This window comes from Mchenga conophoros, linkage group LG14, assembly GCF_057382185.1.
Source record: "Mchenga conophoros isolate Kocher_MC1m ecotype Shallow Benthic linkage group LG14, M_conophoros_male_GT1.1, whole genome shotgun sequence".
Taxonomy (NCBI): Eukaryota; Metazoa; Chordata; class Actinopteri; order Cichliformes; family Cichlidae; genus Mchenga; species Mchenga conophoros.
Genome location: NC_140539.1, coordinates 1,640,381 through 1,655,126, shown reverse-complemented (window position 1 = coordinate 1,655,126; position 14,746 = coordinate 1,640,381). Strand labels below are relative to the sequence as shown.

Genomic DNA, 14,746 nt, shown 5'->3' with positions numbered 1-14,746 from the left:
GCTCTATGTTAAATGTATACAAATATAACCCACCCATTGTGTTAGTGATTAAAATAGGGGCGTAAAAACAGTCAATGTTGGGAGAACGAACATCTGAAGTACATTACTGTGCTGTGAACATGTCACAATAATATGCATGTATTTATTTTACATTTTAAATCCGTCTTTCTTTTTTGCGTTGGTACTGGGTTAAATGTCTCAGCTCAGATGTTCTAGCACTTTCTAGTGGATCCACATCCTTCCAGGTCTGCTATAGTTTCTCTTGGTTTCCTGATGACCATACGCGAGCTCTGGAACGACTTCGCCCTACAGTCTGCTACACGTTGAGTACGGTTGTCATCACTGCACCAATCTGTCTCTGGCCCCCTCGTCCATCTTACCCTGCATGTAATCAAGCCCCAAAGCCCCTCTCTCAGGGAACCAGCTTACTCCAAACCAGACCTGGGCAACGCACCAGGATGTCTTCATCTTCTTAATTACAATGATGTTTATTCGTGTAACATTCCAGAGACTAAACCTCACTTAGATGCTGTACATGTTGTGCTTTTGGCACCTGGGAGCTACTTAGTGCAGCTAAAACACATCAGTGGTGCCGAAGCATCACTGAGCTCATTTCTCGCTCTCTTCACCAGCAGTAACGTTTTGAAACAGCCCAGAGTGACTGTCCAAGTAAATCTGGCTGCTGCTGCTGCAACCTGAGGTGCTTTTTACAAGGCTTTCAGCTACAAAGTGTCTGCGTATCTGTGTGCCGTAAAGTCTCCGCACGGAGCCAGGTCAGGGCATGAAGACACATGCTCCCTCGTGGAAATTCCACAGAGAGGGCTGTTTATGAGCTGGAAAGGCAGTCTGGGTTTGTGCAGTCGTTAGAGAAGAGGAGTTGAAATGTCAGACGAGGGTTCGGGACGATCCTTTGCAGCGGTCCATGTGAAAAATGAGTAAATAAAAATCGAATTCAAGAAAAGTGCCCCACGTTTTTGAATCCCAGTGTTTTCATGTATGCTGTGAGTCTGTGTGGACATGCACGCCTGCACTGCCTGGCCTCTGCAGAGAATGCAGACGCCAACTCCCCAAACATTTGTCGCAGATGGGTATAGCTCCCACTGCCAGTAAACGGGAGGCAGTGTTCTTGGGTTGTAGCGTTTGTGCCATCAGTCCTGTGACCTCACGTTCCCTGGGGTGTTAGCACCAGAATATCTAGCTTCATATTGATACCGAGTCCTCTATTTTAAGAGGGTCTGCCATTCAAGTATGTAAGGCCTTGTGCTTTTGTTTGGCCTCGTCTATATTAGGCAGCAGCCTGTCAGCAGCGCCCTGACAGCTCTGTCCTCTCATCACAGAGGTTTGTCCGTGCAGATCAGGTGAGATGCTGTCGGTAGAACCGCTACACATGAAACTCAGCCCTTGAAACAAATGAACAGTGGCTTATAAACCATAACACAAGGTTAAATAATGATTCCTGGAAGAGCTGCGCACAGTGTAAATTATATAAACGCTTTCTGTAAAAGGGAAAATGATGTGAATGATGGTTAGAAGTGCTTTAAAACGTCTCATGGGGATTCAGTGATAGTTAGCAGGAGCCGGCCTCAGCACCTCGGGACGTTTGTAGCCTTTGAAGCAGCTCATTGTCAGTGAGAGGCAGACGTGTCGCTCATTCTTCTGCTGCTTCACTCAGGGCTGAAACCTTCACACAGGCATCCATGTCTGTCAGAGGATGATATTTATATTCTGCTGCCCTCCTCCACCATCACACTGTTGGTTTGTGTTGAACTCTACGTTAATGTTGCATTTTAAAACTTAGAGATCTGTCAGTATTCTATTTAGCCAGTGTGGTACTAGTGCAGGATTAACGAGCTATAATCTGAATAATAAATTAGAGTGAAACCAAAAACTGAAACAGCTTATTTTCATCTCTTCAGCAGCAGGAACAGTTTCAAACAGTCCAGAATGATTTTCAAAGTAAAACTTGTAAAAAGTGTTTTTCTGTTATTAACAGCGGGACACATTTTTCTGCATCAGTCTTCAGTGCTAGTTCAAATAATTAGGGTTAAATGGATGTATAACTATAACTACACACCTGTTCTGTCCTTAATATGGCTTTAAGATCACTCACAGTGATGCACAGGGGCTTGTTTGAGTGCAGCTCAAGTGCACATTAGCATGCAGGCTGAAGGAGCAGGGGTCTGAAACTTGCTTACAGCGTGTGGTCGTGTTGCACTTCTGGTCGTTGCAGGCTTTGTGACAGTGTGTTACTCTGCTGCGCTCCCCGGGTGAGTGAATAGGTTAGAGAGTAACAAAGAGCAGAGATGTGAGAGAACAGGAGACCTTTGGTTCTTCTAACTTCATTGTACACATAGTTGCACTGCATCGCCTGTCCAGCTCATGCTTGGGATTCTGTCTCAATCTTTCAGTTATTCACTGTTGACCAACGTTTAAAAATGATGTTCAGAGACTGGGACAGAAATATTCAACTGTTACATATCTACTGCACTCTGTTCATATGAATTTGCAATAAGACCGTGCAGTGCTGCTAGCTGCCATGAACGTCTGCTCAGGTGCAGAAATGCCTGGAGCCTACCTGGCTGAGGTTTTTATATACTTTCATAGCTGTTTAGTGGGAGGCAGCAGGAACCTCATCACAGGTCAGCCAGGTGTGTGTGTGTGTGTGTGTGTGTGTGTGTGTGTGTGTGTGTGTGTGTGTGTGCGTCTGTGTGTGCGTCTGTGTGTGCGTCTGTGTGTGCGTGTGTGTGTGCGTGTGTGTGTGCGTGTGTGTGTGCGTGTGCGTGTGTGTGTGTGTGTGTGCGCGTGTGTGTGTGTGTGTCTGTGTCTGTGTGCGTACGTGTGTGTGTCTGTGTGTGTGTGTGTGTGTGTGTCTGTGTGTGTGTGTGTGATGAAGCCAGCATCCAGTGGGCCAGTGTGGGTCTCTGAGTGTGTGACATGTCTGGCTGGAAAAGCCGTCTCTGCTATAAATGGGGTCCAAGCGAGCCTCTGGTTTGGGAGATGTCTGATTTTTATGGACTGGAAAGTGGGACGGTTTAAAATGAATATCGTCTCTTTCTGTTAGACGGCAGTCTGGATGGAAAATTCAGCTGCAGCCAGGTTGTTGTTAGTGTCTAGATGTGCTGGTGATATAGCAGCGAGTGCAGATGTCTGCAGCAGGCGTCTGTAGTCCATGTTCTGTTTGGTTAAATGTGGCTGTGAAGATAAAAGTTGACCATCCTGAGGTGGAAGAAAACTGAACAGGACATACTGAGAGCTGTGTGAAGCGTAGAAATGTGTACAATCATGTGAGGTTGCAGTAGGAGGAAGTATGGCAGTCCTGTACGTGTGATAGGAAAACTGGGTCTAATGCAACAAGGGCCTGAGCTTTTCTCAGAAAGCCGTTGGACTACGTTTTAGCTCTTGTGTAGGTGACTGTAGTCGGCACACTCCAGCCTCGTACTTGTTCCTTGACACACGCCCACTAGCCATTCTCAGGACCTTTGTCATTGGTCTGAAGGACGTCCTTATATGCTCACTACACGTTTGGCTTCACCAAACTGCATGTGGCATCTCACCTCGGTCTCCTGTTGCACCTGTCATACAATACGATTCTTTATTTTTACTAAAACAGCTCATTAATACTTCCATAAACAATTCGAACATTACCACCAGACCTCGCTGACAGCTTGATGATGGAGGTGAGGATGAAAGGAGCATGGAGGATTTAAGCCCCATCAGCGGCTGTCGCAGCGAACGCTCTTTTTCGTTTGCTCGCTCTGGTTCTTCTTCTGCTGTTAACTAATACCCAGAGATCCCACTCTGACATCCAGCGCGCCGCTTGGGTTTCACTCGTGGTGAACAAGTTGTTTGGCCTCGCTGACTGCTGCAGCATTTAGCCCGTGATCACACTGTGGCATTTGGACAGAAGCGTAACTTTGCTGTCAGAACTCTGACGCTAAGAAAATCATGGCTTTTCTGTCTGTTTGATGTAATTCTCTGTGTGGCTGCTCTGAGCAGGCCGATTGCTTCAGAGCATTCGCGAGCAACACCCTCAAATGTTGAAGGACCTCTGTGGCACAGAAAGAGAGCCTGGTGTGTGCCCACACTCAAGGGCGTCCATACGCTCGTGTTTGCTTAGTGCCAGTCCCAAGTTTTGATATACTGAGCAGTGTGTGAGGAAAGGTGCTCGTGTGGATGAATCTGTGTTTGATATAGCAGCTTAAGTAGGAAGACGAGCAGAAAGCATCAGATGTGACGTTCTTGTCTTGCAGATGTTTCAAAGGTTAAAAATGCACGACTGATTTTGATTAATGAATGATTTACATAACACCTTCTTTGTCACTTGTTGAGCATCATGGATGCATCTTTGCACGTTTGGCTTCCAGAGGCACATAAAACAAATCATTTTAAAATGCAACATTTTTAATTTTTGCTGCAGCTGGAAAAGCAGACGTGTGTGTCGCTCCACTTAAACCACAACACCGCCGTTATAGTTCGAGCGCCATGCTGCTGGCTCGTGTTGAGCAATCCAAATGCAGTTATGTTTACCCGCATCATCATTAATCTGCTGCAGTGTCGCCACTGAGCAAAAAAAGACTGTGCAGACACTCTAATCTAAACTTATTACATGTGAAAATGTGCATTGGCGCACATTTAGACCAGGTTATTATGAGTGTAAGAGAATAGTCGTGAGTCAGGTGTTGAAGACGAGGATATTTTCACTCTTCCACTTGTGACTCTACGTTGTTATTGATAGAATTTACTCTTTCGGACTTTGGCCGCCGCGCCTGGCTTTGTGTCAGAGTCCATATTTTATCATAACAGACGACGTCATGCCTTATTACTGCATGAAGACCAGATGCTTGTTTTTGACAGTGCTGCGGGTTTAAACCACTGATTGGCCTCTTCGACGCCGCTGGTTGTTTCCACAGAAGACGACAGAGTCGTCCGCCGTTCTTGCTGTTGTGCTGCTGTCCCGGGGCGGGTGTGGCGTGAACAGATGAGGTCTTGTGTCAGCGGGAGTTCACGCTCAGGCTAAAAGGTGCAGGTGGGCAGAGGGGTGGCCACGCATGTCAGAATACTGGTGTAGGTGAGGGATGTCAGAGAGGCTCGTTACATGACCGTACAGGCTGTCTGTCATCCATGAACAGGCCGTTACTCACAAGACAAATCAGGCTTTGTGGGATCAGCTGTTGTTTTTATCTCAAACTGTTTAAGTTGGAAGTTTTCCCTGTATCATGTCACCAACATGACATTATTCCCTCTCGACAAATATCGTGTTATGTTACGCTCCTATTCCTGCTGAACTATGCGGTCGTCTCGCTGGGACATTACAGATCAGATATCTACGTCAGCCCCAGTGTGCCCTCGGTCAGAGCTCGCCGGCCTCCTCGTCTGTTTGTCCTCATCTAGCTTTAGAAACATGTTTGGCAGGAAATAAAAGTCTCTTTGTTGTTCACATTCTTGATCAAGTTAGATGGAGGACGAGAGGTGCATGTTCAAATGCTGTCAGGATGTTTGCAGAATCAACATGTCTTAGATAAGGACAGGAGCAGGATGAAGTCACGTCCTGACCCGTCGGCCTCTTCACTTCCCTGGTGTCATGTTTTCACCGCTCACCTGAGCCTGTGGCCTGAGATGTGGCTCCAAAGTCACAGTTGATCTTCTGCGTCCAGAGACATACTTGAGAAATGACGCGTCTGTCAGATTCTGGCTTATTTTAGTTCCAACAGGACCTGGTTGTACTTTTCTGTCTTTACCTTAAATGGTTACTAAAGCGAATCCTGCCGTGCAGCGCTGCTCGGCCTGTCCCTCAGGGTTTTCAAAGCATCTTGCTTCAAGGTGCTTAACAAAAATTTCGCATGAACAGTTTAACTTGTTTTTACACCCGATCACATTTAAACAAATTCACATACATGGAAATATAACAGCTGTTTTTAATAACTGGATGAAATAAAGTCTGCAGCCATTCGAAGTGTGAAGCCGCTCTTTCATCTCAAGGCTCCTCAATAATGACCGAACAGAGATGCTGTGTTTCTGGCTGAGCGCAGACGCGCTTATCCGGCAGTCTGCTTCTTTCAGTGGGTACCCACAGCTGTAGGTGGGAGTGGGAATGTAGATCAACCACTAAACTGACAGCTGAAAGCTTCATGCTCAGCTTTCTCTGCATTCCTGAACAAACCTGTGCCTACGTCTGTATCTGCATGAAGTTTGAAGGATGATGGAAGAGGCTGATTACATGCACATAATTGCAAATTCCTCCTGACGTGTGTCACGGTGATTTGAATGTGGTTGTGCAGTATGTTTTGTTTAACTGAAGCCACATTAATCCTCGTGGCAGAGACGCTGCTTGGGCACTTTCCTCTTAATGTTCCCTGAAAACATGTGTCTGACAGCAGAGCTGGAAAACAGCTCTGGTGGTTTTCATGGTGGCAGTAATGCTGTAAGCTTCTACCAGACCACAGTCGCTCATATAGAATTACTTGGCGTTTGTTAGCCGTCACTGGTCGAAAGCGCTGAGCCAAAGGGAAAAGTGTCATCTCTGTAACGTGGACACGGACCCTGACGTGCGTGTGCACGCTTGCGCCCTTTAACTGGTCTCCTGCAGCTTTGTCCTTCGTGTCACGCAGGCTGTGACACACATGGAACTGTGAAAGTGTGAGCCTCTGTGGGCCGTGTGTGATGACAGTCTGGCTCAGGCTGTGATATTACATGCCTTTGTTTTGACCAGACGTGGGGACCGAGGCGCCACAACAGTCCCAATAAAAGCAGCCTGGCATGTGTGCGCTCACACTCAGGCGCTCAGAGAAAAGCTGAGCCAGACTGCAGGGCCGAAGGCTGCAAGTCAGCACCGTGGCCTGAATGAAGGTGTTGATGTGACGAGCCTCGAGTGGACGTGTGTAGACGCATCACATCAGGGAACGCCGTGCACTAGTGTGTGACGGCTGCGTGCACTGCGGCTGTGTGCGCTACTCCACGAACACGGACAGATTCTGTTGATTGTTTTGCCTTATAGCCATGGCCTAATGTTCTTCACGTCATATTTCACATTTTGTTCATCGTACAGAAATTCTGAATCCATTTAGTGAAATAAAAGACGACACTGAAAGCTGCTCCTTGGTTTTCTTATAAACAGAGTTACTGTGAAACAGCTGGCTGCGAGCTGGGCCAGAGGTGTGCACGAAATGAGCGAGGCCACAGTTATTAGTGCAGCGTAACCTCTGGACGTCACGAGGTCGTCAGTCTAAAGCTAGGATTTGTTTTTGTCTCTAACTATAACAGTTTTCTGAAACTAAATGTCACCTTTCAATAAACTCAGCGTCTTCGTTTGGTAACCTAAGCTAAAAGCTGTCAGTAACCATGAATGGCATGGTGTATAGGAACAGGTTAACATCCTCAAGAGCAGAAATGGATCATCATGTAAACCCTTTCCCCAAAGATGAGATCATTTAAGTAAAAAAGGAGGGTCGTGATGTGTCAGAAAAGCAGTCACGCAGAGAAGAGCATGACCAAAGACCAAAGGGTTTCACTGCAGCAGAGACTGATGAGGGCAGAAGCTGTGGTAGAAGAGCGAGAGCAGGACTAAAACTGTGCGATCAGGTTTCTGGGTTGTCTTCTACTTCTGCTTGAAGCAGTCCAGCTCAGGGTTTTCACCTTTAACACTGAACTTATAATGTTTTTACAAGCACGCTGCTGACATAGTACAAAGTCTTTCACTCGACTGTTGGAGGTATTAGTGCTCTGAGAAAAGCAGTAATACTTTAATGGATGAAGGAAACAGACGTGCACTTTTCAGGCTGAATGAAATATGATTCACTTTGTTTTTTTACATGTTAAATACCTACATGATAATAAACTTTAAAAGGTGCAGCATAGTATAGCTGTGGAAAGTCATGACAGCCCAGTACACTGTGACACGAGGAGCCATCAGCTTCCAGTGCAGTTCGGCTGTGTTTGGAGCAGCACAGCTGTGATGTGGTTAAAGACGTCCAAAGGAGAACAAGCAGTTTGAGACAGCAGAGACGACGTCTGTGTGACAGCAGGATAAGGATCACACTTTTGCTTCACACAAATCAAACAAAATCACAAAATACACCTGGGCGGCTCTCAGCATGTCTGTAACCTTGTTTTACAGAATATCACAAGACATTCTCCAATATACAAACAAACAAGTTTAACTCATGTATCCTGACAACATTTGAATAAGATGTTTGGCAGTGGAATTACTATAAAGAAAGTCTATATCACACAGTGCATTCAGAGCAGCATTAAACTTGCTGTTACACTCATGCATTTTCAAAAATAATCAAGTAAATCCTGTCCAAATGGGTTTAATGTTCCTCAGGAAGCTCCCCAGAGGCCCATTGAAGCAGGAAAATCAGTGCAAATCATGTGGTGACTGAGCTCTACCATCACGATTAATCCCAGACATTCAACATAATGTCCTTTTACTTAACTGCCCTGATATGCATCTCCAACAGCAATGATAGAGCCTTTAAAACTTTACAAGTTTTCATTGTTTCTTTTACTCTAAACTCCTCTGTAGTACAAATAGAGTCAGAGCTCCGAGGTCAGAGCCAGGTGCTCGCCTAAACCGGCTCTCTGCAAACTGAGAAGCTGCGGTAAAATTAGAGGTTACTCACGACGATGACCTGTTAATTATCTAGTGTTAGCAGCCAACCCTCGCTCACAACTGTCATGGATATAGATAGAAATGCAGACTAAAAGTGATACTACATCTTTATTTATGCACAGCATTTATGGATATAGTAGCATAAAGGTGTTTACAAAGTCATACTGGCTACTGCTAAATCAACAGGTTTGCTGCGTGTTCTGTAATTTTGGTCATGTATCTGAACAGATGTGAAGCATGCACGGCCAGTTTTGATTTGTAGCCAACATCCCCAAACACAAAATGCCATCCAAGGTAAAGTCTGACATCGTACTGGGATGCCAGCTGTGCAACAAGTCAGGAAATGTCCTCATTATTCCAGATCCAGCTGTTAGTGGTGTTATAATAAAGTGGAAGTGATTAGAAACTGCAGCAACACATTCAGTTTGCCATGTAAAATCACAGCGTCGGGTCAGTGGATTCTTTTCCAGTCTTTCTGCAGACTCGATCGCTACAGACCTCCAAACGTCACGTGGCCTTCAGATTAGCTCAAGAGCAGTGCCCAGAGAGCTTCATCGAGTTTCCATGGGCGAGCAGCTGCATCCAAGTCTTATGTCACCAAGTGCAACGCAAAACAAAAAGCAGTGGAGTCAAGCACGCAGTGTGGAGACATGTTCTTTGCAACGAATCACACTTCTCTGTCCAGTGGTGTGATGGACCAGTCTGGGTTTGGTGTTTGCCAGGACAACAGTGCTTGTCTGACTGCACTGTGCCAAATGTAAAGCTTGGTGGAGGGGGGTTACGGTGCGGGTTGGTTTTCAGGAGATGGGCTCAGCAACTTGGTTCCGGTCAAAGGAACTCTTAGTGCTTCAGCATACCAAGATATTTTGGACAGTTTCATGTGCAGTGATGAGTCATGAAGCGTGTTATATAACTTAGGGCAGCAAGGTAAATATCGATCGATGGATGGCATCACCGAAATCCAACTGAGATAAAAACGAGCTTAATACAAGTCGCTTACAGGAAGCAACAGAGAAACGTGATTTTAGTCTATACAGAAAATGTACATTTGAGCTTTGTTATCCAGCATGATGTGTAAAGTCGATCCCTATCAAATACCAGGATGTTTGTATGAGTCAGCAACCTGTATGGTACCACCTTCCAGCGTTTCGCTGTTCGCAGCTTCAGACAACATAACGTTGGTTTTGCCAGCATTCAGGACTAATGAAGAGCAATCTGACAAAATCAGTCTGTTTGTGCATACTTCACCCAGCGAAGGCGCTGGGAGTATAGAACTGCATCCTCTGCATGCGTACGGTAGGAAGAGAATTTGAGCTGCTCACAAATGTTATTATATAAAAACAGAGTTTGGTGTGGAAGAACTTGAGTGGCTTGCACAGAGTCCTGACCTCAACCCGATCGAACGCTTTTGGGACGAATTAGAGCGAAGACTGCGCGCCAGCGTTCTCATCACACATCAGTGTCTGATCTTCCAAAAGCATGGCCCAAAATCCCATCAACACACTCAAACCCTGCGGAACGGGTGGGGCAATGTAGTGTCACGCATACCTGCCACTGTTGTCAAGTCCTGTCATCTGGTTGTGTGTTTCAAACTCTTCACCAACACCAGCTACACAAGTTGCAGAATTTGAGTTTATTACCCAGCAATAGTTGCTTCAGCTTGTGTTCAGTGACACTGGGGACAGAAGATCGTCAAAGTGGCTGACAGTGATAGTCGGCTTTCTCTGTGCCATCCTCCCTGATTCTGAAGTTCAACCATAGTGTCAGAGACAGACTGGCGACCCGTCCTCAGTGTCCCCATCTCTCAGTTCAGAGTAGTTCTGAGTAGAAATAACCAGGTTATCAGACTGTTAGTGGAAAGTGAAAGCATGAATTAGGAATGAGTTTATGTTAATCATATTTCATATAAAATTGAAAGAACACTTTTGGTTCAAGATGTATCACATTTGATGTCGTTGCAAAGCAGCCCGGACCCCTGGCACGTCGATAGTGTTGTGCAACTCCGTGGTGGTATGAGCAGCAAAGTAGTTTGTGTTTGTCTTGTTTAGTATCTCATGTTTCCATGTGTTTAGCTCTGAAAAGAAGTTCATGAGAACTGTACTTTAGCCTGCAGCTAAGACATGTGGAGCTAATTAAGATAACAGCTTTGTCTCTGCGAGTGCTGATGCGCTCACTGCGACCACAGACATTTAAATTGTGTCTATTTGGCATTACTGACTCCACATCCTGTCTGTGGTAATCACGAGTCTGTCCTGTGTAAATCCTGACAAGTTTGTCTTTAATGCTCAGAGTTTAGAGGGATGGCGGCTCAAACGATGACCGACGCGTCGCCTCGCTGTGAGATCAGACGGTCTGTATGTAGGAGCAGCTTTCACGCCTTTGTGCAGTCTCTGTTCACATTCACTTTCAGTGCCTGACATAAAAGCAAAATAAAACATTAAGACTATGAGTCAAACCTCATGTGATGTTAGTGCCTTTAATTTTAGGGTCACGGGAACCTTTGGAGTCATTCCTGTGCTGCCACCAATTTCCAGCACAAAACAGGAAACTGAAAAACATGTTTCCCAACTCTCTGCTCCTAATGGTCTGAGTAAGCTAAAAACCCCGTCCATTCTTACTCTGATCACTCAGAGCTCTGCGCCTCCTTCTTACAAACACAGTCACACCAGTGGATGCATCCGACTGGAGCAGCCAGGCATCAAACCACCAACCTTCTGATTAATAGATGACCCGCTCTGCCTCCTACACTGCAGCTGGCTGACTTGCTGCCACAGCAATTGTCCAGCCCTCGAGCCGGAGACTGTGAGCTGGCATGTGTGCTGGACTGAGTGGTGTCCTTTTGTAGGTACGAGTGTTAAAGCGGGGATCTTGTTGTTCGTGCTTTTATTGCACGTTTGCAGGACGGCCACGGTTGTAATAAAACTCACGGCTTGGCCTCGACAGTCTGTTGCCAGTTATTCTTTCCTAGCACTTCAAACATTGTCACATCGTTATATTGATCGTATCTGATTAGCAGGCTGGAAACTTGGAATGTTTTATGCAGGTCATCTGCAACGTGTCTGAAGTTAACTTTGGCTTCTGGACCTAATGCTGCAGCTTCATTCAAACTACAGTGTGATGCCAACTAGGGCACTATGTTTTTGAAGTTTCACACACACTGAACCATTTTTATTTGCCCTCATTTGGGCAAAGGTCCTCTGAGACCTGTCCTACAGTCTGCGTGTAGAAAAGGACTTTCTTTATTATTTGTTAAGAAATGAGGGCAGCCCTGTTATTGTTTTTATGCTGTTTAATGTTTGTTTAATGCTCTTTGCCTGACAAGGAACACATGTTCATAAATCACTGTATTGTGCAGACACTGTGTGGGACCCAGTTTTGGTTCAAAACTTCATGCATGGCTAATAATTTCTTACTGTGAGGCGACCGTGCTGATCTCTGCAGCACCGTGCTGTCTGGTGGAATCACTGGAGTTTTAATATTACCAGCCTAGATGTTTGCTTGTTGTCTAATTGTTAAGTAGTCACATCCTGTATAAAGTTTTGGAAAACATGCATCACCACATCCCAAAAGGTTGATTCTGTTCATGTGGACGTAGCGATGGAGGAGGCAGCCTGAGGGTCCATCTGTCACCACCTTACAACGCTGTGATTGCAGCCATTCCCCCACTCTGTGTGAATGGGACTCATGGTTATTGATCAGGGATCATGACAGTTTGCATATTAATGACGTTTCAGTCATTGTGTAACCGTCCTGTTTGTTGGAAACCTGCAGTCAGCTGAGACTGAAGAGGTCACCTGATGAACAGAATCAGCCTTTAACGATTATTCACCTGCATTGTTGTTCAGCGTGCATCACCACAGTAATAATGTGGTAGTAATACAGGATTGTAGTGACTGACTCTCAATTTAAATAAAATAAAAATGTCACAGCAGCGGTGACAGAACTTGAGAGACAAATGTAACTGTAACTAATGTCATAGTTATGTTTCCAACTCCGGCTCGTCCAAAGCCCGTCGCTCGTCCCGTCTCCCTTCCCTCAGACCCAGAACATGGTTGGCCCTCCCTGAGTCTGATGTCTGGTTCTCATTTGGTTTCTTCCTGTCAAAAGGGAGTTCTTCCTTCTCACTGTCACTGAGTGCTTGCTCACAGAGCATCGTTGGATGGTCGGGGTTGAGACAGCTGTTGTTGTGATTTGGTGCTATATGAATACAATTCTGCTTCATGGTTTATAGAAATAACAGTTCTTAATGAGGTGAGCTCAAAGTTGGAAAGATGTAAATATGGATCCTGGTAACGCTCGACTACAAAACTAAAACTGTGTCAGAGAAATGAAAATTAGTTTCAGCCTCATCAAATATTAGTTGTAGCTATTATCTGTGTTTGGGACAAATTAGACACGCTACCCTAAACCAAGCCAACACACACTCATTAAATACAATAGGCCTGAAAAACAGTGTGCTGAGGTCTGAGAAGAAGCTGCCCCTCAGCCTCTGAGCCAGCCTGCACACGAGTCATTCATCGTCTCTTTCACTTGTCAAAATTAACATCGGCTTGTCCTCACTCATACGGCTCAGCTGTTTGCTTTTCCAGTCTGTGGGTTAGACTGGGCTGTGTTCCAGTAAGGATGTGTTGCAGTGTCTGTAGAAAGTGAACTCCCCCTTCACTCTGGCTGGAGGAAGCTTACCGAATGCATTATTGTTAAAGCTAAACAAATCCTTGTCACTGTCCATTTCTGTAGCTTCATGTATCTGTGAGGCCCTAACCTCTGTTGAGTTCATACAAATACAAGCAGGAGGCCGTGTGCGTGTTGTACTGACCTTAGTGCTGTTGCAGCTGGATGCTGTTAGCATGAACTGATTGCAGAGAAAACAGAAGATTAGATGTTTGAACACAGAGTCATTTTACTGCCTTTACTATCTGATGCTCAGTTTTCAAAAGCACTGAAAAAATCAACATGTGGATTTTTTTTCTTTGGAGCTATTGCCCTAAAAACAACAGCTGCTACATAGAGTGCTGCATTATTACTTACAACCATGCACCTCTACATGCATTACCCCATTGATGAAGGTGTACTTCAAAGTCTCATACACAAAGAGGTCAGAGGTCTCACACCTGACCTGTTTGCTGTGTTACTCAGAGAGTTTAACATCCTCACTTTCTTCAGTTTCATAGCTCTGCCAGTAAATGTTTATGCTTCTGTCATTTCAGTTAAAATCACTGTGTCAGCTGTATTACCTCCAGCATGGTTTGCTCAGTTCAGTTTGAAGTACACAAAGAAGCTGTAAACTTACAGGATGCAGTGATGTGTGTGCTGCAGTAAACACTGCAATTCAGGTTCAGTCAGAATTTAGCTTTTTTTGTTCTAGAAAATGGACAAAAGTTATAAACCATAGTAGATCAGAAGGTAAGATTTTAGATAAATCTGAAACTGGAAAAAGAGGCACATTTTACAGGGAGTGCAGAATTATTAGGCAAGTTGTATTTTTGAGGAATAATGTTATTATTGAACAACAACCATGTTCTCAATGAACCCAAAAAACTCATTAATATCAAAGCTGAATGTTTTTGGAAGTAGTTTTTAGTTTGTTTTTAGTTTTAGCTATTTTAGGGGGATATCTGTGTGTGCAGGTGACTATTACTGTGCATAATTATTAGGCAACTTAACAAAAAACAAATATATACCCATTTCAATTATTTATTTTTACCAGTGAAACCAATATAACATCTCCACATTCACAAATATACATTTCTGACATTCAAAAACAAAAACAAATCAGCGACCAATATAGCCACCTTTCTTTGCAAGGACACTCAAAAGCCTGCCATCCATGGATTCTGTCAGTGTTTTGATCTGTTCACCATCAACATTGCGTGCAGCAGCAACCACAGCCTCCCAGACACTGTTCAGAGAGGTGTACTGTTTTCCCTCCTTGTAAATCTCACATTTGATGATGGACCACAGGTTCTCAATGGGGTTCAGATCAGGTGAACAAGGAGGCCATGTCATTAGTTTTTCTTCTTTTATACCCTTTCTTGCAGCCACGCTGTGGAGTACTTGGACGCGTGTGATGGAGCATTGTCCTGCATGAAAATCATGTTTTTCTTGAAGGATGCAGACTTCTTCCTGTACCACTGC

General features: G+C 44.8%; 1 protein-coding gene across 4 annotated transcripts in view; it reads left to right on the top strand.

Annotated features, from left to right (window-relative positions):
- snx19b (sorting nexin 19b) overlaps window positions 1–14,746 on the top strand; it is a 50,238-nt gene that overhangs the window by 13,802 nt on the left and 21,690 nt on the right. The window lies entirely within an intron of this gene.